Here is a 3,906-nt window from a genome sequence, read left to right as displayed (position 1 = left end):
TCTGTGTGTCTAGCCCTGGTGTGTGTGTGTGTGTATGTGTCTATCCCCCATACACTCGTACAAGACACACACATGTAGACACACAAACACACACACACACACACACCAGGGTTAGACTCAGACACACACAGACACACCAGGACTAGACACACACACACATACACACACACACACACACACACCAGGGATAGCGACACGCATACATCAGGAAAAGGCTGAAAGACAGACACACACCAGGGACAGATGCACACACTCCCGGGATAGACACATAGACACACACACACCAGGGTTAGACTCAGACACACGCAGACACACCAGGGCTGGACACAAACACCAGGGCTAGAAACACACACACACACACACACACCAGGGACATACCAGGGACACACAAACACGCACACGAGGGATAGACACATAGACACACACACATGTACACACACACAGACACACACACCAGGCAAGACTCAGACACACACAGACACACCAGGGCTAGATACACACACACCACAGAGATACACACATACACCTACCAGGCACAGACACACACACACACACACACACACACACACCAGGGATAGACACCCACACACACATACCAGGGACAGACACACACCCACACTTCACACACACACACCACACACCCCGACAGCAAGGCCCTGGAAAGGCAGCCTGGATCAGCCCCAGGATTCAGAAAACAAGCACCCAAGGACCAGGACCGGGAGCACCCCTGGGAGCGAGGACCCTGCCTGCTCACACCACAGGCCTTGTGGCCGGAGCCCCTCCTGCCAGGCAGGCCCCCTCGGGCGGGGCCGGGCCGGGCGGGATGTGACCCCCTGAGCGGCTCCCTAGCGCCACAGGACAGGCTCACCCAGGACTTGGCGACGTGGACGGACGTGCAGCATGGACCCGGGCCTCTGGCTCTCAGGTGGGGAGGGGGCCCTGCGGGGGGGCTTCGGGTGGAACCCCTCTCTAGCTTCCAGCCGAGCGGCGGGTCATGATGGGGTCGTCAGGTCGGGACCCATCCGGGCTCGGGGCTGCACTGGCCGAGTTGAACGGCAGCCTCTGGGCCATGTGGAGGCTGTGATGTGATGTCTCTGTGTCTCTTCGCGGGCAGTGGCCCCAGGGTCCCCGTTGTCCAGCTCCACGCCACTGGTTGGAAGCTGCTTCCCAGGCAGTAGTGACTTTCCAGCCCAGGGTGTGCGATGTCGTGTTCGGGGAGGGCCGGGGTCTGTGGGCGCTGCAGGAGCGCCGGGGTCTGTGGGCGCTGCAGGAGGGCCGGGACACCCCTCTTGTGCTCTGAGGCCCACAGGCGCCTGGTGGCAGGTGAGGTGGCATGGTGGTTCTGGAGGTGGGGACAGCCAGGCCTGCTGCCAGCTGGCTCTTGTCTTGGTGCTGGGGGCTGTGTCCCTGGGGGCGTGGCCAGAGGGATTGTGATGTGGGTCCAGGTTTGTGATGCGTGCAGGGGTGGGGGTGGGGCAGGGGGTGCCCCGCCCACCAGCTCTCAGCTCAAGACCCCTGCAGTGCTGGTTCCCAGGGTGGGTGCTGTCATTGCCACGTTTTCTTTGTGATTGTCCTGGTCACACGTCTTTTTTTTTTTTCATTAAGAAAAAATATTTTTCATGTTTCTTTTTGAGAGAGAGACAGAGCATGAGTGGGGGAGGGGTAGACAGAGGGGGACAGAATCTGAAGCAGGATCCAGGCTCTGAGTGTCCGCACAGAGCCTGACATGGAGCTTGAACCCCAATAACAGTGAGATCGTGACCTGAGTTGTCGACTGAGCCCCCAGACGTCCCCAGGTCAGGTTTTTTAGCAGAGGGCCCAACAGTTGATGTGGTTGGGGGTGTGTCCTTGACGTTGGCAGGGTTAACACGGCCTTCGTGTGGGGCCTTGGACTTGGGGCGCCCACGTGTGGAGAAAGGCGTGTGGGCTGTGGGCGGGTGACGTGTGACCCCGGCACGTGGTCTGAGCGGGCTCCCATCTGGAAAACGGGGCTGCCCCTGCCCGTCCCGAGGCTCCTAGGACATGGGGGGAAGCACGAGATGAGGCTGGCCCTGCCCCGTGCAGGCCGTCCATCCGTTACGGGTGCACCCATGACCGAGGGCTTTGGGGGCCCCCACCCTTCCGGGGAGCCTTCCTCCAGAGGGTGGGGGTGAAGGGAATGCCCGCAGCGGGAACGCGTCAGGGCTGCCGGGCTCCTCAGATACGGCCACACGTGGCAGCCACATGGAGGGGATGCTGGCGGCCCTCATGTCCCGGGTCGTCATCCCGAAGAGACACGAGGACGGCTGTGTCTGTCGCGCCAGGACGGCGGGCTGGGGTTCGCGAGGCGGCCGGAGCGCATGTCTCCCGGCCCTGCAGCCTGGCCCCCGCCTGGTGGCCCGCCCGTCCCCGAGGTGGCCCTGCTGTCAGCGCCCTCGCCCCGTTGTCTCCTCAGGCTGCTGCCCCTGAAGGCCCCACAGTAGAGAAAAGTGTCTGCCCACCTGCGGCGGAACTGGGCCATGTTGGAAGGTGAGGACGTGGGCGCGGCCTGCTTTTCAGGGTGACATCCAGAATGGGCCGGGGCAGGTCACGGGGTGGTTCGCGGTAGGACGCTGCTTTTCTGGGCGAGGACGCAGGGTGCATGGCTGGCGTCCGCGTCCCCTCTAGAAGGCCAGTGGCTGGTCGGGGCCCCGAGGAGCTAACCCACACCGGGGCGGGAGCGCTAGGCGTGAGCCCAGTCCAGGAGCATGAGCTGTGTCAGAACCAGGGTCCCAGTTGGATCGGGGGCCCCCCCTTTGCCTTCAGGGCTGCCGTGCAGGTCCCCAGCGCGACCCTGGGTGGCCTCAACCCACGGGCCTCGAGTGATCTGTTCCTGGCCATGAGGTCAGGCGTGGGGACAGTCCCAGGGACGCCCGAGGGTCTTCATGGCCCAGCGTGGGACCCAGGAGGAACCCCAGGCCGAGGGAAGGGGAGAGGCCTTGGTGAGAAGGCACAGCCCCGCCCCCCAGAGCAGCGCTGCCGTCGGTGGGAGGGGCCAGGCCGTGGGAGGGGGGGGGGTCCCGGCCAGTGGAAGGGCGGGTTCGTCCTGAGAGCGTTCCAGGAGGAAGACCTCACTCTGGTTTTATTGAGGGAGGAAGGCAAGTCCTTACTCAGCTTCTGGAGCCTTCCACGGTGCTTCTCTGGGGCAGAGACCTGGGGCGACCGCTGGCCTGGCACCGGGTGCCTCATTTGAGTGCAGAACTGTTGCGCGGAGGCCCCGGTCCAGCCCTTTCCGGGGAGGAGTCCGACTTCTCGAGGCTCGAGGACTCGCACGTAGGTTCCGTCTCCGTCGACACTGGCAGTGACCTCCAGTCTGGTGGAGGCGCTCGTGGTGGTTCGTGGGCTCCGGGCCCCAGGGCTGTCGTGCATCCTGCTTTCCTTGGGGCTGGAAGGGTCGATCGGGGCTGTTGGCACAGAGCCTGATGTGGGGCTCGAGCCCACAAACCGTGAGATCACGCCCTGACCTGAAGTCGGATGCCTAAGCGACAGTCTCCCAGGCACCCCCATTATCTCTTCATTCTAGTGCTTTCTTGCTCTGTCTGCGTTTCGATTTGAGTCCGGCTGGAAGGTGACCTTTGCATCTGGCACAGGATCGTGGATGGTTCTCGGTCATTGGCGGTAGTGCGCCTGCGCGTGAAAATCCCCCGGTGGTCCGCTCGGTTGGGAGCTTTTGAGCAGTGTGCAGACCGGCTGCCGGGAGCGCTGTGGTCCTTGCCTTTGGGAGCGTGCGCGCACTCTGTCAGGTGTGCCTGGTTCCGCTCCGCGGTGCCGCCGGCCTGGCGCGCCTCCTCGTGCCTTCCGCGGGTCTGGTTCTCGTGTCTCAGGCTGTCCACGTGGACCCCCGGTCGTGAGCCTCTGCTCCCCCGCTGGGCCGGGTCCTGTCTGTGC

This window comes from Suricata suricatta, chromosome 5 (assembly GCF_006229205.1).
Source record: "Suricata suricatta isolate VVHF042 chromosome 5, meerkat_22Aug2017_6uvM2_HiC, whole genome shotgun sequence".
In the NCBI taxonomy this organism is placed as follows: Eukaryota; Metazoa; Chordata; class Mammalia; order Carnivora; family Herpestidae; genus Suricata; species Suricata suricatta.
This window is presented reverse-complemented; position numbering follows the sequence as displayed.